Source organism: Pinus tabuliformis, chromosome 7 (assembly GCF_031772625.1).
Source record: "Pinus tabuliformis cultivar Carrire ecotype Pingquan chromosome 7, CPIR1, whole genome shotgun sequence".
Taxonomy (NCBI): Eukaryota; Viridiplantae; Streptophyta; class Pinopsida; order Pinales; family Pinaceae; genus Pinus; species Pinus tabuliformis.
The window spans coordinates 470191840-470214177 of NC_142293.1; the positions used below are offsets into that span (position 1 = coordinate 470191840).

The 22338-nt window shown below is 35.3% G+C and overlaps 1 long non-coding RNA gene across 1 annotated transcript in view; it reads right to left on the bottom strand.

Annotated features, from left to right (window-relative positions):
• The window catches only part of LOC149247980 (uncharacterized), a 101199-nt gene extending 80348 nt beyond the window's left edge, over positions 1-20851 (bottom strand). Inside the window, exon 1 of the long non-coding RNA XR_016265694.1 lies at positions 20682-20851. This is a non-coding gene — a long non-coding RNA (uncharacterized LOC149247980). The remainder of the gene's footprint in view (positions 1-20681) is intronic.
• Positions 20852-22338: the final 1487 nt, after the last annotated feature.

Consider the following 22338-nt stretch of genomic DNA (forward strand, 5'->3'; position numbering starts at 1 on the left):
ATGTACATGTTCCAAAGGATAAACGAACCAAGTTGGATAGTAAATATGAAAAGTGCATCTTTATTGGGTATAAGGATGGTTTAAAGGGTTATAAACTTTGGAACAGAGTGACAAGGAAGGTTGTGTACAACTGAGATGTGGTGTTCAAAGAGGTGAAAGATGTTATTAAACATGAAGTCCAACCAAAGGAACATGAGAAGATAGAGTTTGAGCTAAAGGAGGAAGAATCAGACTCTACAGCAGAGGAGGAATCAGAAGATGAAGAGCCACAAACTTCAAGTGTGAGAAGATTAGTTCGAGAAAGAAGACCGCTAGAAAGGTATAGTCCATCTGTTTTCTGTTCAAATTTTGCTTTATCTATTACTGATGATGATCCCAGAACTGTGAAGGAAGCAGTAGATTAAGAGGATGGAAAACTCTGGAAAGAGGCCATGGTTGATGAAATGACATCTTTGCACAAAATGAGGCTTGGGATCTGGTGGAGTTTCCGGCTAGAAGGAAATCCATTGGCAGTAAATGGGTGTTCAAGAAAAAGACAAATGCAGAAGGAAAGGTGGAGAAATGCAAAGCTCGGTTGGTAGCAAAAGGTTATTCCCAAGTGCAAGGAATTGATTTTGGTGGTATTTTTTTCTCCTGTTGCCAAGGTAACTTTTATTACATTACTTTTATCTGTTGCTACTGCTTTTGATTTTGAGGTAGAACAGATGGATGTGAAGACAACATTTCTTCACGAGGATTCGGAAGAGAAAATCTACATGAAGCAACCTGAAGGTTTTGCGGTGAAGGGTAAGAAATAACTGGTGTGCAAGTTAAAGAAGTCTTTGTATGGGCTAAAACAGTCACCAAGGATGTGGTATCAGAAATTTGATACATTTATACAGGGACTTGGCTTCGCCAGAAGCAAAGCAGATCACTGTGTGTATTTTAAACTAATTGGTGACCATGTTACTTATTTGGTCTTGTATGTGGATGATATGTTGCTGGTTGGAAATGATAAAGAAATTATCCAGGATTTGAAGACCCAATTGTCCTCCAAATTCGACATGAAAGATCTTGGTGCTGCAAACTATATTTTGGGCATGGAAATTAAAAGAGATCGGGTAAAGAGGAAGCTTTAGTTAAACCAGATGAAGTATGTCGAGACAATATTGCAGAGATTTAATATGCAGGATAGTAAACTGGTGAAGGTTCCTATTCTTGTAGGTGTAAAGTTATTTGCTGAATAGTGTCCCAAGACACAAGAAGAGGAAGAGGACATGTCCCATGTTCCATATGAAAGTGCAGTGGGTAGCCTGATCTATGCAATGGTCTGTATTAGACCAAACATTGCACATGCAGTGGGAGTATTGAGCAGGTTTATGTCAAAACCAGGAAAGGAGCATTGGACAACAGTGAAATGAGTTTTCAAGTATTTGCATGGCACTAATGGTTATGGTTTGTGCTACCAAGGAAGACCAGGATTGGATAGAGTGTTGGATATTCGTGGCTTTGTTGATGCAGACTGGGTTGGAGATTTGGATCAGAGAAGATCTACAAGTGGGTATGTGTTTAACCTATTTGGAGGTGCAGTCAGTTGGATGAGTAAGAAACAATCTGTAGTGGCACTATCAACTACAGAGGCAGAATACATGGCAACCTCTCATGCAAGCAAGGAAGCAGTTTGGTTGCAGAGATTGTGTTCAAGTACGGGGTTAGTACAGGGAGCAATAAGGATAGACTGTGATAGCCAAAGTGCAATTTTCTTGGCAAAGAACTCTGCATATCATTCAAAGGCGAAGCACATTGATGTTCAATACCACTTTGTGAGGGATATGATAGAAGACAAAAAGGTGTTGCTAGTAAAGGTGGACACTTTGAAGAATACTGCAGATGCATTGACAAAATCTGAGCTCTGAGAAGTTCTCTTGGTGTAGAGAAACAATGGGCGTTGCAGCGCTGGATAAATGACTAAGCTCTCTTGTGGGCCCCTATGGAAAGAAAACAACAAGTGGGAGAATGTTGAGTTGTGTTATATTCTTTCCACGACTAGCCCACGTTGTCAACCGAGGGGTTAGAAGAGGGGTGGAGCCCCCCCTTCGTTGTGCCGATTGCGTAGCGGGGGGAGTCACAGGGGGTTTGAGGGGTGCAGGTAACCCCATTCTATGGGGTCCGGGATAGCGCCCCGGAAATTTTGGATTTGGAACCTATGTTAGGTTGGGCGAACCCACCTATGGTTTTGTGCATGGTTTTCGCACATGTTTTTGGACGCGGTGGTTTTCGGTCCATGGTTTTGGATGCGATGGTTTTCGGTCCATGGTTTTGGACACAATGGTTTTTTGGTCCATGGTATTGGATGCTTCGGCATGTATAAATATGTATTATAACATTGAAATGAACATAATGAAAAATAAAACTGGTAGTCCCGGTTTTGGGATCCAGGGGAAAATCTCTATATATATGTGTTTTATGTGTTATGCTCTCGCATTGTTTATTTTATGTGTTTTAAAATTCGTATGCAGGTAATTTCTATATGGGGTTAAAACCTACATTTTTTTTAAGGGTGAAAGTGGTTCTATGCCACATAACTCTGTTTGAAGGAAAAATATCCATATCATAAAACAAATGCAAGCTTGAAATGCTTGTTCTATAGCTAGAAGTATTGTTATGAGATTGTTCACAACTTTTAAGTACTTTGTTGAAGGACTTCAAAAGGATGTAAAAGTGATTTAGTGGGTCAGAATGTTCAATGATAGGTATTATTGTGAGATTATTTTCCCAACATGCTCCTACTAAATTGAAAATGGGTTTTTCTGTTTATTGTTTGGGCCAAATATTGTAACATCAACACTAGTGCATTAACTATGCTAAAAGGTCACTTTATTATTAATTTGACCATGAATATCTCTTTTACAATGCAATATTTCTTATCTCTGTTTACGTTAGTGTTTTGATAAGAACATTTCTACAATCTCTTCACTGAATTTCTTAAAGTTTTTACATTTATGCCTTTTGACAAAAAAAGGGCTAACATTTTACCCTAGCTAAGTAAGGATTCTTTAAATAACCTTGTAGCTTGGTTCCTTTTTCTTCCATCTAAGCTTGGCAAAGTTTCATGAATTTACATTGAACATTGTAAGAATCTAGTCTTTTCTAGAAATAATCAAGCCAACTCTTTCATTTTGCAAATTGCCTACCAGTTCTAGACATATTCTTTGAAATTTCTATGCTGAAGGTGTTGGATTTAGGTAAGTGATGCAAAATGCACACCTACAGTTCTATTGTTCACCTATTAGACAAGTGAAAATTATGGTCAAATTTGGAAGGGTTGGACGTGATTGTACTCTTATTGGCCCGCAATACATATATTTATTACACATACCTACAATACTATTGTTCACCTATTCTGCTAGTGCATATTGTAGGAAAATTGTTAAATGGTGGACTTCGTTGTCTCAAGTTCACACACCAGCACTAACGATGCAACGTATTTTGTGCATCCTTAGATATGTTTGAGATTGCAAGCTAACTATTTAAATAAATGCATGTATAAAACTTCTATATTAGCAAAATAACCATCAATATTTTTTTCTAGCATTTTGGGCTGAATTCATAGTAGTATGCTAAAAAGTGTCATTTCAATGTGTGGAAATTAGGATATATAAATGTGAGATATATACTTTACATCTTTGGGTTATCTCCTTTTCAAATATGAGCTTTTTTAGGCTACATGTTAATTGTTTGAACTTTGAACTTTGAAGAAATTCCTGAATGGACTTCGTAAATACTCGAATGAATGGACTTCGTAAGGCAGTGGTACCATAAATTGTGTTATTTCAAAGATTTGACTTCCATATTTTCACAAAATACAATGTCCTCAATAAATACTTATATGTATAGATACTTATGTTTAGGATTATATATGTGTTGGAGCAGTTCCTTTATGTTTTACTATAATCCTGATGTTGACAAGCTTTAGCTGACTTTTTTCATCAATTGTTCATAGAATATACAAAATATCTCATTGTCAAAATGTGGAAAAATAACATTTCTCCTGATTTCTTTTTTTATTGTTCATAACAAGATAATCATGTTGCAGGAATGAGGTATCCTACAATCTATTTCAATTTGTGGATAATTTTTTTCCTCCCATTTTTTTACAAGGATGTATATTTCATTTTCATGTTGATGGTTTTTGCATTGTATCTTATCTAGCCCCAAATGTTGGTAATTGAGCGGATCTTGAGAAGCAGTCGTGGACATAGACTATTAGAGTTGATGTTACAATACCAGTTCCACCTGATATCAGAAAAATTTTAATGGTTTGTGACATAAAGAAGAGTTATTTAACGGCAGGGTTGAAAGGGAAACCTCATGTCTTAGTTCTAAGTCATTTATTTGTGTTTCTTAGTTGTAAGTCATCTGTTTGATTTTGAGCTTTACCAGATCAATTATTTCACTAATCCAATATGCATGGCTTGTATTTCTCACCCGATGTTAGTTACTTGACATGGTTGATATAACATTCAATTCTAGGCCACTTTTATTTTAAGTCAGAGATTTTATTGATTAAAAGGATGTTCATATTTTGATTGGTTTACTTGGAGTTTGATTTTAAAAAGTTTTGTAAATTCCACGTGGATGTTATTTTTTCAGGGTGAGCTCTTTGCACTAGTAAGGTCAGATGAGTCATAGAACATAGGTATACAACAAGCACATCTTTGGCCTTTGTTGTGTATTTTTTATTCTTTATATCATTGATAGATGTTTATTGATGATGTAAAACAGAGGATGGGAAGGTCCTGCCAATTCTCTTGACAAAACAAAAAAAATGGAGTGGTAGAATTGTTTTTTAAGGGTGAGCCAGAAATCAGTAGTTGAAAGGTAGAAATTGAGAATGGAAAGCTATCTGATTTGGATCTAGAGAAACAATATACCGTGGAAAAAAATGATGGTATTGACGAGTCTTCCAGACAAATAAGCTCTAACTGTTAGACCACTACCCAAATTTCAATTATCTGCAATGGCAATAGTGACTCTAGATTTATTTGTATGAATAGCGACTTTGGCCATTGTTCTGTTCGTTTCCTATGAATGATTTTGATTTTTAAACTCCAACTCATTTATTTTTAAACTAATTAAAGCTTTAATGACAAACTTATAGTTTTCAAAGCTCTTTTCTAAATATATTTTCTTGAGCAAATTTGTCTTTTTACTTTAGGTACTGTAGAGTGCTACTTTGTGACATATGCTATGATATAATTGCCTGAATAAATAAATGGAAGTGTTGTACAACATAGTCTTTTTTAAATCTAAAGAAACAGTGTTTCCAAATACGAAGTTTATTAATTAAGAACATCTTTTAGACTTCTTAGCTAAGTTATAATTATATTTCAGTAGGGGATTTTATGTACACTGATATTGTGTTGTCTCTTTTGTTTCTGCCAGGTAACAATGGTTAAAAAGGAATGTGTTCCTAAGATGTAAACACACACCTTATTCTACTATCGACCGGAAACTCCATGGTTTTCAGGCATGGCAACAAAAACACAGATGTCAGTGGGATATCAAAAGTCCATGTTGGATGAATTTTAATACTAGTGATGACTTTGATTCCTTGTTAGATAAAGAATGTCGCAAGTCAAACTCAAATAAACAAAAGTAGCTCAAGAATGAAGGTGAAACTATTGCTTTCTGTCCAAGTCAAATTTTTTTATTTGTTGGTTGCTGTCATGTTTTGAGTGTGGACTTGTGAAGTTCCAAATTGCATGTTGATTTATGTAAAGGGGATATACATATAATTTTTTTATTATCATGTGTCGTTCATGGTTTCCGGAGATCCGTGTTACATTTGCACAAAAGTTTAGATATCATTCATATATCTAAACACCAAACAACAACAACATGAGATTTTTCTTTCACTCAACCTATAACATATTGCATCTGTCTTCATCAATGTTCTTCTTCCATATGCTATCCACTTATGACATTTCCTTTGCAATATTTGGTGCATTTTTTATTTATAAGTCATTTATAGGTTATAAATGTCTTTGGAGTTTCACTTCTAATTGAGTATTCAACTGAATGTATTGATTCTCTTATACATAACTATTTTTCTCTCCACCCACTTTTCATAACTTCCATAACCATTAGGTAGGGACATGCAACTTCGATGATGCTTTGCTTGTTTAGTAAAATATTGCCGAGATTTTAATTTATTGAAAGTTGTAGAATTTACAATTTATGAAGTTTCAAGGTCTAATTTTTAAAAGTTTAATTCTTTAAAGGGTGCTAGCTTAATGGAAGAGCACCTGCTTTATAAGTAGGAGGTTGGTGGTTCGATTCCATCGTGCCTTGACATCCATATAGAATGGTGGCGTTCAATTTTTGGTGACGGAGGCTCTTTTGACCATCACCAATGAGCTTTGGTGACATTTTTAGACCCTTACCAAAATATGAAATGGTGACGGTGAACAAACGTTGCCGTATATATGCATCAATAGTGACGACTCTCAAAGGTCCATAATCATAAATTGTTGTTGTTGATATGAAATGGTGATGGTCATTGTCTGTCATTATAGTCATTATTTGTGATGGACCTTGAATGTCACCACAACGCCTATACTTCTGGCAATGCAGCTTTTGGTGACGGTCAACGAACGTCACCATATATATGCACCAATAGTGACGGCCATAAAAGATTCGTCACAATAAATCATTGTTGTTCATATGAAATGGTGACGGTCACTATCTGTCATTATAATCAATATTCGTAATAGACCTTGAATGTCACCATAACACCTATACTTTTGGTGACGCCACCTTTAGTGACGTTCAATTTTTGGTGACCGAGGCTATGGTCCGTCACCATTGCTCATATGAAATGGTGACGGTCGCTATCCGTCATTATAAATCATTATTGGTGATGGACTTTGAATGTCACTACAACACCTATACTTTTGGTGACGCCACCTTTGGTGACATTTAGTTTTTGGTGACGGGGGCTATTGTCTGTCATCATTGCTCATATGAAATGGTGACAGTCACTATCAGTCATTATAAATCATTATTGGTGACGGACTTTGAATGTCACTACAAAACCTATACTTTTGGTGACGCCATATCTGGTGACGTTCAGTTTTTGGTGACGAAGGCTCTTTTAACTGTCACTAATGAGCTTATGGTGACATTTTTCGCCCCTCACCAATGTCTTTTTTTTTCTTGTAGTGTCATTACGGTGCACTCGGTTGATGTAATTACAGTTAGAACTTTCAATTAAGATTGGATTGTGATTTCGATTAAAACTGAGTTTTGATGTTTGAATAAGTTAATTTCCTTGAAGTTATAAGTTAGTAGTTTATGGTTTGATTCGTTTACTCTTGTATTGAAATTAATAAGTTATTTTAAAGCATTACTCTCTGCAGATTCAACGATTTACATCACTTGCACATATCGCGTACACTTTTGAAACAAAAAGACTTACTGAGGTTGATAATTAATGTGAGGCATTTAAGAGTTCTAAAAGACACCTTATTTGTGCCCAACACTATTTTCATCACTTCAGTTTGAGTTTTATTGTGATGGTGAAATCCTTCTATTTTTTCCTTCTTCTTCTCTTTTGTGGCCTAGATGATTGCCTAATGGCCTTGGAGTACTCTGTTTTGATTAGGTCTCTCTTAGGCACTGGCATTTTGGGTTTTAGCACAATTTGTTCCTTTCTTCCTTCTTGTAGCAACATTATGCCTTCTTGTAGCAGTCATTCATTCTTCCTTCATGGTCTTCTAACTATATGGGAGTGATGAAAAATGATGTAGAGTAGTTGGAGGATGATGCTAGGGCTTAGAGGGAGTAGTGTAGGTTTGTGAAAATAGAGAGGATGCTCTATTTGTTTAATTCAAGAAATTTTCAGGGTGAGACAGAGTGTAAGGTTTATTCTTGAAAAATATTATTTTTTTTGTATTATGAAATGGGATGGATGAATGATGGATAAATAGTGCATATGAAATGGATGGAGGGCTTCGAGTGCTGTGGTGACTTGTCCTTTGCAGAAATTTCTTATTTTGAATGTTGTTCCCATTCCTCGAAATCATCACCCTTTCTAATTTGGCTTTTCCACATTACATGAGTGAAGGAGTGAACTACAAATAACTAGTTGAAGTGGTCGAGACTGCTGACCCATTCTTAGCTTATAAAACTTCATATCTCATGCATTGACAACAAATTTCTAACTATAATATGCTCAAGAGAAGAGGTCAATAATATTACATACCTGTACCTACCTGATGGTTGTTGGAGAGACATGCATGTTGCTGCTGAGTTGATGATTGATCCATGGTCCTATGGAGGTGATAATTTCCTTTGTTTTCTTATGCACAAATCTTCATAGCTTGGTGATTCTAAACCTTTGTATTCCATTCACCATGAGCAAGCTATCTTAGTCAAATCTGGTCTTCTTGGAGTGATGGGCTGGTACATGGGTGATGTTCACCTTCCCTATACCTTATTCCACCATTAGACACATTTCCCACACTTCATTCTACCTTTCCTACCATCTCCTAAGATTTCGGCATGTTTCCTATAGTAAAACAGGGCATCTTGTAGTAGAACTAAGACATCCTGTAGTAGTACTATAGGAAACAACAAATTTTCCTTGTTTTGCCCATATCTCCCAAACGGTAGAATGGATTGGCATGAAATGTTTTGAGCATATTTCCATCATCTTTATGCACTTCCCCATAAAAAAAAATTGGCCAATGGATGCACAAATCTTGAGAAAATTTAAAAATAGCTGAAGTTGATGGAGGTCGATTTCTTGAAAACCATGCACTAGAATTTTCTAAAATTTCTTGGGCATGTTACCATCATCCATATGCATCTCCCCATGAAACAACTTTTTAAATGGATGCACAAATACTAAGAAAATTAAAAAATGGTTGCAGGTGATGGAGGTCGATTTTTTGGAAATGTGCGCTAAAATTTTCTGAAATCGCTTGAGAATGTTACCTAATCCATATGCCTTTCCACCTAAAATATCTTGGAAAATGGATGCGTGGTTTTCAAGATATGACAAAAATAAATTTCTTCTCTATGTATCTTTGTTTCTTGTAGTAAAACAAAGCATTCGTGTAGTATTTCAGGACAACAAGGAAAACAAATCGGAAAAGCTTGGGAATGATGGGTGGATAGTGGAAATAGATGAGGATGATAGAATGGCATGGCCTTGGCCCTTCTGAAGCATCTGAGCAAAGGAGGAGAAAGTCCAAGTTTGAGTTCCTTTGACTAGAATTTTGACCAATTTTTTTCTTTTATTTTGTGCCAGCTTGTTTTTGTTGCTTGGAGATGTTGGAGAACACCTACGTTCATCAGAGAGATACATGGAGAAAAGATTTATTTATTTATTTAATTTATTTTCTCTTCTAGGCCTACTAGCCGCCTCAATGAGGTTTTCAACTAGTAGGTTTGCGTAAGCGCTTCAAAGGAGGTTTTCACCTAGGATATTTTTTTTTTCTCTTTTTTTTTTCCCTTTTTTCCAACCTGTTGACTGCATCATAGAGGTTTTCAATCAATGAGCCAATCTCAAGCGCCTCAAATGAGGTTTTCCCCTGAGTTTTTTTTTTCTTACCCTACTCTATTTGAAAAACAAAATCTCTTTCAAGTATAAGAATACTTCCAATGGAGGCATGTGCACATCAAGATGACAGACAAACTGATGTGTAGGCTTGAAATGTATGCTTTGACTTTGATGATATCAAGCACAATTGAAGAAGTGAGTGTTGTTGCAACTTAGTGACTATCTAGAACCAAACCTCAATATAAATTTGATGCCCTTGGTTTGATTACTTATCTGAATCATTCTTCATGTATTTTTCTACCATAACCTTCAAATCTTCCTCTTTTTGTTGATTGTTCTCTTGAATACATGGAGGATTTGATGGTAACCATGAGGGAGCTTTCTCAATATCTGATTTTGATGTCTGCTCTTCATCAAGTGCAACCCATGATTCTTTGGTCTTCTCTTTTGAATCTTCTTTTTCTACATGTTTTCCTTCAATGGCATCAAGAGAATCTATTTTTTGTAATGTTCCTCTTGATATGAGATGAAAACCATTGAGATCAAGAGGATATGTTTGGAAGTGTTGTACCTCAGCATTGTAAGTGGGCTGAGCTACTTCAATGTGTGGGTTTGGAAATGGTGGTACAGTTAGTTGAGTGGGAGTGGATATTTGAGATGCATGTGGTTGGGGTTGTGGTTTTGGTTTTGGTGGAAGTGAATGGTAGGCATAAAATGGAATTGGGTATGGAACATATTGAGGAAAACATTGAGGATATTTTGGATGGCTCCCATAAGTTCCTTCCCAACCTTGTTTCCAAGATTGGTTTTGGGGTTGAGATGACCAAGGTTGCCAAGAAAAGGGTGTGTTCCAATTACTTTGAGATGGATGTGCATAAGCTTGAAATTCTGACTTCTGTTCTTGCATCATATCAGGTTGAATAGGTTGCCATGGTCCTCTTGGAGCTACATAACATAGCTACTTTGGTGATTGACTTACTCCATTGTCCTATTATTAAACTTCCTTCAACCTTGGTAATGATGGACAATATTTATCATCATGTGATTCTGCATGGACAACAAAAATATCAACATCTTCTTTTTTTTCATCTTGCATTCTTAACATTTCTACTTGTTTGGTTAGATTGCTAAGAATTTCTATTTTAATGTTATCAAACAATTTCCAAGTTTAGCTTGAATTACCGATCTTGATGTTGATTTACTTACTCCCGCCCTTCCTTTTGATATGTGTCTGCATGTTTCACAAATTTCTTCAAAAGATAATTGGTATACATCACCTCTACTCATGAGATCAAGAATATCAATCCACTCATCCTTAATTATTCTAAGTAAGAGGGTTTTTAATGTGTTAGATCCTAAATGATGTAATTTTCCCCACATTGTACATGAACCTCTCTATTAAATCCTCAAGGTTTTCATCTTATTTTTTATTCATTTTAAATATTTCTTCTTTAATATCATGATCTTTATATTTTTCTAGAAATATCTTTTGCATCTTACTCCATGATCTTATTGAATTAGTCCCTAAACTCATGAACCATTTAAGAGCTCTATCCTTCAATGTTGCCAGAAACAATCTCAATTTTTGAGTGTTTAACAAGTAACCATAAGATCTAAAAAGGATTTCAAATTAAAAGAGAGGTTTTTGGATCCTCTGACCTTAGACCATGAAATTTTGGAAGAAAAGATGGAGGGATGTTCTTCATGTGCACACTACCATTAGTATCTTGAATGGGAAATCCGAGAGGATCTTCCTCATTGTCATCATCTCCATCCATTTCTTCTACATTATTTGTCATCTCTTCTTCTTCTACCTGCAAAAGTGAATGGTGATGCGGCTCTTACTACACTGCATGATCAAATGGGGGGGTGGGTTGGTGTTGGAGAAATTTTTTGTTTTTAAGATTGAATCAAAACAATAATGCAATGCATTTTTCTGTTTTTGAAATGAAATATGCCTAATGCAATTTTTTTTTTCTTCAAAAAAGTAAAAATAAATTAATCAACTAGGGAAGAAAACAATGCATACTTTGACACCTCCCCGGCAACGGCACCAAAAAATGATGAGCCTCAGTATTGCAACAAGAATGTTTCCACTCCCAAGGCTACCAACTTTAATTATCAACCAGGGGTTCGTACAAACTTAAGAGTTATCAGCACTATATGTGTTGCATATAATGTGTCCTTCCTTCGATGTCATGGAAGTCAAATCCTAAACTAATTGTAGAAAATGAAATACTCGAAATGGAAACCTTAACCTATTGCAAGAAAGAAAGTACAAGGAAAGAAACTTATTCTAATTGCATAAATTAAAGATTATGAAACAAATGTCAACCATTACATTTCAAATATTTTATATCCATTAACAGAGTTCATTGGATGTGGCAATCAAGAAAATCATCATTGTATTATAGAATCCATAAATCTGTCCATTAGCACAAATTGTTGAAATGTTTGCATGGGTAAAGAGGCAAATCATAAGCGGTCTTTAGTCTTCCCTAATAATTTATTTAGAGCCTAAGGGTCTTGATTCAACCCTAAGGGACAATAACCAAGCTTATTAAGCGAATATGGGCAAGTATATGCATGTTGGAAGGCTACTACAGGGTTTCATGTAGTACTACTACAAGAAACAACAAATTTGCTATAGGGAGTTATAATTCATCGAATGACCAACCAAATCAAATCCAAATTGGATGGGACAATTTGTTTTATTGACTAGGATGTCTTAGGTCTCCATTCCAAGTGGAATCACTTAAAATACCTATGTTAACCCATGCTAAAAAATGGCGGAAAATTACTAGTCTAAAATCTAGAAATCCAAGAACTAGTGAGTTAGTAAATTTATGAAATGCCTAACCTAATCAAGTGAAAATGAAATTGGGTGATTTTTGTTATTAATTAGAATTTTTTTTTGATCTAATGCAAGTGGAACCAACTCGATTGAAGCTCATTAGAATGCTCTAAAAAATAGGAAAAATTCACTGTTATTTTCCACAAAGGAGTTCCACAAATCTAAATTTGGGAATAAGAAAACTAATCCAAGTAACTCAATGATTACTATGACCTTCCAAAGCTTTTCAAATGATGAAATGATTCTTGTGATCCTGCAAAACAACTTACATCAACCATTTAACCCAATCATACAACAAGAAATCATTAATACTAAATGTAGAAATAGAAAGAAAGAAGAATAAGAGATGCATGTGAATAAGAAGTGAAAAAAAAAAGTAAACGATACAAAAGGGCTCTGAGTCTCCTGGGATAGCCAAGCCCAAGGAAACTCTGAGTCCTATTAAGGAGCCAAAGATTTAGAAGCTGAACATGGCACCAATCTTCTTTTCCATCAATACAATTACATCCCGGCAAGAAATGACAATGAAGCTGCAAAAATATGAGTTATCTCTGCAAGAAGACTAATAAAAATCCACCCCTAGAGGTAAATTTGACTTGGTAATTATAAAAAAATATTAAGTATCATTCCCCATGAAATGAGGAAGCTTTCCCCACCAAAATCCCTTGATTAGTGGATCTGGCTCCCAATACTAGGAATCTGCATTAAATGGCAGGGAACACATTCCTAGATTTTTTCAATCATTGGAGCTCCACAATCTGTGCCATAATTCCATAATATTTTGCTGATTTATTATTTAATATTGATCCTCCTATAGTAGGGAGAAAGTCCCTAAATTATCTTCTGCTCCAAATCTTCATAATCTGCCCAATATTCTCACAATATTCCACAAAAATAGATCATATTAGGCACAAATATGCAATTATCCATAAACTTTCCTAATGGACATATTAAAGTTAAAAATACATTATCTAATGCAAAAAGAGAGGCTTAATGTGTTGAAGGATGATCAGATTGGCCTTAATTTATGTTTAATTTAGAGGCATGGACCTCAATTTATGTCTAATTTAAGGCCCGTCATACCCCCCTGTTGAAAGTGTTGCTCATCCGCTAAGAAACTTAGTGACCTCATTCTGCCTCATTCATGGTCATGGTGGCCTCTTTCTTGTGCATTCCTCAATCCTTTCTCTTAATAATCTTGGTTGTAAGTTCTACAAGGACAAGCACAAAAATGTAGTTGTTCTTATCATGATTGTTTAACAACCTTTCAAGCAAAAAACATAACTTTCCTCTTTGCAAGTGAACTATGTTGTCTTGTAGATCCATTTCATTCATATCCTCTCCCTTGAAACATTCATTCCATTTTTACTCATTTTTCCAAAACTATTTGTGCATAGAAAAACTCACAGTGTTTCTTGAGACCATTAACCTACCTTCTTCCCCTTATTCAAGATGGGTTCTTGAATATTTTTCAGTTTGGAAAGGTCTTCCACATCCTTTTCCAACCTTCTGCTACCTTGTTCCACCATTTGGACACCTCTGAAACCTTCAAAACGCCTTTAGATGAGAACTAGGACATCCTGTAGTAGTTCTTGTAAAAACTATAGGAAACCATGTAGCAGTTCCTGTAGTACTATAGGAAACCATATAGCAGTTCTTGTTATACTACAAGAAACCCTATTTAAACCTGTTTTGAGCAGAAATGATAGTCTGAACCTAGGGTAGGCTCTCAACTTGATTTCCATGCCTTTCTCCCATTTCTATAACATCTTTTGGGCCTTGGACAAAAGCTAGAAAAAGATTAGAGACCTCTTGGAAAGCCTCTTTTCATCACTGCAATTTGAGTTCTATTTTAATGGTGAATTCATAAAATAGTCTTTACAAAACTTAAATTTATTGGCCCCTCTCTACACGTTGAAAACAAAAAAACAACAAATTAAATTGAAATAACCCAAAATCTCTATAAATCAAATAATTTAACCTAGAACCCATTATCAGATTCTTGAGGAAGCAAGTCCCAAAGGTTTTATAAAATATTTGGTACTCATTAAGGGTGGTCTTCTGGTACTCATTAACTATGCTCTAGAAAGTATTCATATGTATTGGACTTATATTTCTTGTGTCCCAAAAGGTATTCTATCTAAATCTCTAAGAAGTGCTTCCAATATTTGTGAGTCATCTCCAATTTGTCCTTCTATACAACATTTTTGAACTATAACCTACTTAAAAACTCTTCAACATGTTATAGCTAAACTAGATTAAATCCAACAACTCTGGAAAATGATTTCTGTAGGCGCTCGAAAATGATTGACCTAGGAGGTGATTCAAGGCCGCAATTCTAAAAATCATTTTATCAGAAGCTTTTGATCAGTTAGTCCTTCTTATGTTTTCTTCTCCTAGGAATAGGCATGAATCTTAATTTAGTTAATTGAATAATGGGGTGCTTACAATCAGTCTCTTTCATAGTTTTGATCAATAAAGGCCCCTCCAATTTTTCCCAAGCATCCCATGGCTTGAGATAGGGGTGCACCTTATAAATTTTCTCTTTCTTTTGCTTTCGGATGGTCTCAGCAAGCTAATTACGGGTGCAATGGAAAAAGGATACTATGTGGTATAAAAATGTACCAATCAAAGATCCTATATCATTTTTTATTTGTTGATGGCATCCTACCTTTTGGCTCATGGTTTCTTAATTATCTTGAGTCTTTAAGCATATTTTGTCTATGTATGAGTAGCCCATGGGCCTATTAATTAGTGATTAAAGTTATTGTTTAATATCCAATATTATTCTCGAGGGGATGATGAATGAGTTAAGAATTCTTTTACCTTTACCTAGAAAGGATTTGGATTTAGGTTTTAAATATTTGAGGTTTCACCTTAAACCTAACTATTATAAATTATTTGATTGTATCAGGATTTACAAAAAAATTGATGCCCACATCTCATTATGGGTGTATAGATTTCTATCTAAGGGTGGCCTTTCGATATTCATTAATTATGCTCTAGAAAGTATTCATACATATTGGGCTTATATTTCTTGTGTCCCAAAAGGTATTCTAACTAAATCTGCAGGAAGTGCTTCCATTATTTGTGAGTCATCTCAAATTTGTCCTTCCATACAACATTTTTCAACTAAAACCTACTACAAAACTTTTCAACATGTTATAGCTAAAATATATTGCATCGAACAACTCTGGAAAATTATTTATGTAGGCGCTAGAAAATGATTTTCTAACACTCATGTAGTCGCTATAAAATCATTTTCTAGTGCTTACAACAATGCTATAAAATGGTGATATTGAAGTGTCAGTGCGAAGTTATAATTTTCTTACCATGAAAAAACATAATTATGGAATTTAAAGGGTCAATAAAGTGCTTCTAGGTAACTATGTCTCGATGTATTTTGGAGTCTAATTCTTCAAGTGAGTTGCATCACCCCTCACCAACACTGAGAGAAAAATGACATATAGGAAGGACTTATATAGATATATTTATTAACTTAGAGTAGAGGGATAATAAAGAGTGATCATTTACAATATCTACAATATCCACCAACTTGTTTGAAAATATCACCAACTTGTTTGCAAATGACATGATAACTAACTAAATTCTCCCTAAGAATTCCTACACAAGAATAACTTTAAAGTCATCCATCTAGAATATATTAAATTCTGCAAGGCCCTTCCATTGGTCTAATTGTACATGAACTATGGATGCAACCCTAGTTGTTTCCCTATCCTTAGTATTGACTACCTTAACTGAAACATTAATCCACAGTCATTAGGTCACTTGACATGTCACTTTGGCTTGAGGTGCTCATTACCCATCTTAAAGAAGACCAAGTCCCCAACTAAAAACTCCATGTTACTAACTATGTTATGTAACTATTAGTATGATCATAACATAGTTTCCATCTTATAATTGTGATTTCAGATCTTGCATTTATGTTACTAATGTTAGAGCATACTGATAGTTGATAACTGACTCAATCTCATAGTATGTACATATATGCAATCAAAGTAGGAGTACATGTATCATCAATGAATGAAATGAAAACATACAATATAACCATCATCATCATAGTATCTCATATACATGTACATCATAAGAGTATCATCTGTGGGCACAATAACACAATGTCAGGATGATAATCATTGCTTGTATTTCTCTCTTCACACTCCACTGAGGTACCTCTCTATAGCTCTCGAAGTCTATAAAACTCTACTTTCCATGATGCTTCCTAGTCTGTCATATGTATATAGGGTGACCTTGAAGTTGAGCAGTTTTGTAAATGTCTAAGTCCTTCTTTGGGTGAGGCAGAGTGAAATGGAACTAGGCTAAGAAAGGTGAATTAATAAAGGTACTTGCAGGTTGCTCTAGTCACTAAGGAGTATACAAAGTCATCCAGTTGGAAGCCAAAGGAGGAGCATAGGTATGAGTCATCTACCACTGGGCATGTTTCTTTCCATTCCCTTTATCATATTATTTACTTTTTAGAATATTTTCTTTTCTACAGATCTTGCATTTAGTTAGATGATACTTTATGTTATGTTTAGTTAGATGAATCCAATAACATCTCATATTTATTGGAAAGCAACTAAATGCATATTGATAAGATAATATGTCATCTATGAGTAAGCCACTATGTGGTCATTGTTATGCCAATATGGTGGTGTGTAGAGGAGAAGCACACCCATAGAGATGGAATTCCTCCTCTCCTTTGGCTCCATACATGGGAGTTTTCAGTGCTAATTAATTTCTACAATTATAGATATAGGGTTTATTAAATACATTATTCATTACAAAACCCATGGTCTCTTTTACATATGTAATGGGTTGTAACCTTTCATTTTAGTTCTTCATGATTAGCTTATGGAAACATGGTCCATAAATTTTAAACTTCTTCTAAGTTTTAAAGGTTTTTTCATTTGAATCTTTAGGGTCCCATGTCATATGTCCTTACAAGAGGGGCCATGATTTATGAGAAAAGTGGGCGTTTTCATCACAGCTAGGTTTTCATAACCCAATCCAATAACAATGGATATAACTATTTTTTTTTGCGAGGGCGCATTTAACAACCTATTCCCTTTATTTGTGGTGTCCACATGTGCTTGGGCATTGAGTTTCCTGTCCCAAATAAAGGAATGCACTTTAATTTTGTACTCCTCACCACTTACAACTAATTGATGTTAACTGATAGAAGACTGATTAGTTCCCACTCTAATTTCTAGAAGCATACACCATCGAACTCCTCCATAGCGTCGATAATTAGATCTATTCTCTGTTTATTGACGAAAATCCAACTTGCAAGTAATTAGTAACAGAGGAAACCTGGTAAAAGAATAAAGCATTGGATATTAAGAAGAGTAAGAGGAGTGGTGGTGAAGCATTCTGCTATTTGCAATGGCGTGGAATCAACATCCAGCAAATATCCCACAGGTAATTTATTTTTTTCTTAATTAACGTTTTCAATGTTGGTTGACTCACCTACATCTGCTCTCACATCTCATTTTTGTACCTAATCTAGGTATTTATTTGAAGAAACACTAGAAACCATATATTAAAGAAAAGTTTCTTAGTATTTGATTGTGTTTTATTTCTTCCGTTGTTTTTGTATGTATTCCTCAATCATGGAAAATTCCCATCTTTTGACAGCAAAAGGGGAAATGTAGTAAATCCAAGGCTGGAATAAAAGACAATTAACCCAAACAACGAAAACATGAGATTAGGTACTTAGTGATATTAGACCATATCGTAATTTTACTGATATTAGCCCATATCGTAATGCTCCTTTAACAAAAATTGAAGAATATTTGAAGAGAAAAAGCACGACAATGTACACGCTGGTAAATTAGATGTTTGGTAAAGTAGGCATACTGCATAAAGTGGCAACCAAGTGCATGAAAAACTAGTGTTTATCAAATCTGAGTTGGTGGAAACCAAGTGCATGATTTTTTTTTATCAAATCCAAGTCAGTGGCAACCAAGTGCATGAAAAACAAGGGTTTTTCAAATATGAGGTAGTGGCAGCCATTTCCGGGGCATTGGTAAACATTTCCATTTCTAAGGCGGTGGAGCACGCAAGGGGTTAAATTGGTCAATTCTTCAAACCTGCTAGCTAGATAGATGGGTAAACGTGGCCACCTCAACTAGTATAATTCATATGGAAGAACGCTCTTACAAGTGTATGGGGATGACACATTTGCAATTTTCAGAGAAGTTGGCTGGGAGCTGATTTTTGAACTCTTCACCAGGTATGATCTTAAGCTCACCAGTGATTTCATTGATTCGTTTGATAGTAATAGCGCTAGGGTTTAGGGGCTTCTATTTCAAGTAACAGAAGAAAGCATCATTGAGGCAACGAAAACACCAGCTGAGGGGAAAAGATGGTTTAAGAGATAGATGGTGCAAGGAGTAAATTTAAATTATTTCTTGAAGGACGACAACCATGATCCTCGTTGGAGTGTTGGGGTGCACATAAATATTTTAAATCCATAATGGGTTGAGCATATGAGGAAGATTCAACTTTATCTGACATGTGATGGTCGTTTTTCCAAAATTTTCTTATACCATATGCAATTTCTTGTACATTTGGTTGGTTTTAACAGGATGAACCTGCCTTTTTACCTTCATCAAAGCTTGGTTAAGATGGTGGCCTCTACAAGAAAAAGGAGGGTTTGGTACCCACATGATGTATACCACCATGGTTTGATCAAGATGCTATACACCCATGAAATGAAAAAGAAAGCACAACAACCGAGGAGGACATTGGGACACCCCTTTTCCAGAAGGCATAAGAAGAAGAAAATTGTTGTTATATAGGCTGAGAGCAGTCAACAAGCTGTTGGACAAACAATAGAAAAACCTAATAGGAGAAAAAAACCTAGGGTTTTTAGGGTTTATAGAAGAACGAATTGAGAACATTAGTCAAAAGTATATGAGACAAAGGAAGATGTGACCATGGAGGAAGGCCAAAAGAAGGTTGAAGATTCTATAGAACATGACCCTAGAACAAATTATGTAAGGCCAAGAACCAGATCCACGAACAAACTAAGGCTCCCATTTAAAGGTAAATTTAATCCCAAGCTTAAGGAGCCTATTATCATTGAAGATGAAAAGGAAGATGAACCTACTAGAGATAAGGAGGGGTTGTTAGCAGAATCGGTGCCACAAGCTCCAGCAGCTGACAAGACCCCACATAAGAAAAGCAAAATATCCTAAAAAAAGTTCTAGGAGAGAACAAAAATGAATAATACACAAAACCCACAAACAAATCACATACTACTCTATATGTATTCTAAAATTTTAGTCACACCGGACTGGGGAGACAGGTTGCATCTACCATTATCTGCAAAAACGAAATATTCCTACAAACATCAACATTTCCATCAGACATGTGACAATCACAGATTTTCTCAAGGAAATTTTCTATTCCCGCAGTTGAGCAACTCCTTCAATAATTGGCTAGATAGAGAAGGAATATTAGTACTTATTTGTGGATCAACCTTGAAATCTAGATCCAAAGCCTCCTCCTAATTGACACTCTATGGAAATTCTCTTTTTCGCCTATGATTGAGCCCCCTTATCTGCAGGCAATAAACAAGCTTCACAGGGAGGACTTCCTTACCGCTATATGTTGTAATGACTACACCCCTAAAAAGACAAGGAATTTCTTGCTTGAGTTACTTATTTTATTTAGGGGGGACGCATCCCTAGCTAGTTCTACATTGTCCCAGTTAGTGGCTTACATATATAATAAGCAACGTGTAGCTCTTTCTGGAATGGAAATAATAACCAAAATCCCAAGACAATAGTGGGTAATGTCCTAGGGCCAATACCACCAAAATTAAACTATGTTGATTCAGTCAGTCAAGCACCAAATCCAAATTGATTCCCATCCTTTGTTAGACAGTCGAGATAGAGTAGCGAGAAAAGAAGTTACGTCGGTGAGGATAAAGTAGTAGCATTGGAATTCAAGCTCCCGATGGTTAATGCACTTAACTAACTACTCACAACAGACTATCAATTCGTGCAGGTAATCTTCTGAAGAAATTGATGGGCACTAAGGGAATTTTTTGTCGGAATCTCGGATAGCGCAACACACATACAGACCTGAGAGCAATTCCACCACTCCAAAAGGTGTTATATATTTCATTGGGGGTGAAAAGAAGTGGGAAATCCTTGCAGATGGTGATGAGAGACTTCTAGCCTAAATTAGAGATTGACTGGATAATAAAGTTCACGAGACACTATATTGCAGGATTTAGCACAAACAAGTTACCTGGTGTTTTCGGAAAGCAATCTGTCGAAGTCCTTTAGTTTGGATGGTGCTATGTCCCTTAGATCCGACGCTGTGAAATTTGAAGTCTGATGTTGTAAAATTGACCTATTGAAATAGTAGCAGGTAAGAATGCACCCCTGACAATATATTGGCAGCTGAATGAAGTGACCAACTATGGGTAGAGGATGGCATGTGAATATGAAATGCTCAGTGAAATTAAATGCTCAATTTTTATTCTAAATATTATAGTTCACAATATTTATCGACAATATTAAGTATTTTTAATTTTAACTTTTAAAAATTAATTATTTTTTAATTTCCTAACATCATTTTGAAATACAAATTATTTTTTAAACTTAGTTATTAAATAAAGATCATACAAAAGTGTCAAAAATTAATTTATAAAGTAATTAACTTTGAATATTTTCCCTTCTTTAAATACTATGTTGATCTCAGGCTAGGTACATGTTGAATGTAAGAATGATACCTCCAAAAAAGTGAATTATTGTTATCATGATTATGTAAAAATAGATTAAGTCTAGACACCTTTTGAGAGAATGCAACCCTCACAATTCTTTTCTATACTCAATCTTTTTCTATGGAAATCAAACGTTTTTTTTTAAGAGAAATAGCATACTTTTGATATTTTATAGAAAACAAAAAGGTACAATCCCTTGGATACATAACAACGCACTTGATAACTTAAAAATTGGGCTGAGAACAAAATCCTAGATATATCTTAGACCTTAAACATATCTTGAAACTTAAATAAATCTTATTTGAACAAAGATCAAATAGATTATGTAACAATCATGGTCAAAATTCCATATAAATAAAGTTAATAAATAAAAAATAATAACCAAGGTCATGAGACACATATTCCAAGTTGAATGTTGGGAAAAACATCCTAGTGTGGGTGTTCACTTGGTTTATTATGGTTAAGGAAATTGGTAAAGGCAATGACAAAGGCTTTGAAAAGGCAAAATGGCAATTTTGGAAAATTATTTATGAAAAATAAAGGAAATTATAGGAAAAGGAAGGTAAAAGGTCACAGGTTGCATGTGAGGAGGAAATTGAAGGAAAATAATGAAAAATTGAAGAAAACCTCATTAATAAAAAGGCTCTTGAGGATCGATTGGTACCTTTTATCAGTTTTTTTTAGCTCTCTCTTTATTCTCTCTCTCTCTCTCTCTCACTCTTGGACATTCAGAGTTTTCTTGGAGCACTTCAGCTTTGGATCAAGGAAAGCAAATAAGGCAAAGAGGAAGTGAAGATTAAGCAAGGAAGAGTGGGATCAAGCAACTACAATGGGATTATTTGCAGGTATTGATTTGGATGCGTGATTTCCTTGCTATATTTGGCATGCATGGTACATACATGTGTGTATTTGATTTTCTTGTTGTCATTGGCATGGGTTTTTCCAAGTGTGACAGTGTTCTTTAGCCTTGCCTCATTTCTAGTTAGCCATGATGTGATGGGTTTTCTTTTATTTGGTTGAGCTGGATTGTCGGATGGTTTCAAAACTAAGTGAGGTGGTCTCTAAAAGAAAGAACACATGGCCTAGGAATCCTTGAACCAGACTGGGATTCTGGTAAAGCTAGATTTTGTGTGCCTCGGTGGACCTAGGAATCCTCGACTGTTGTATGGTGAGGTATAT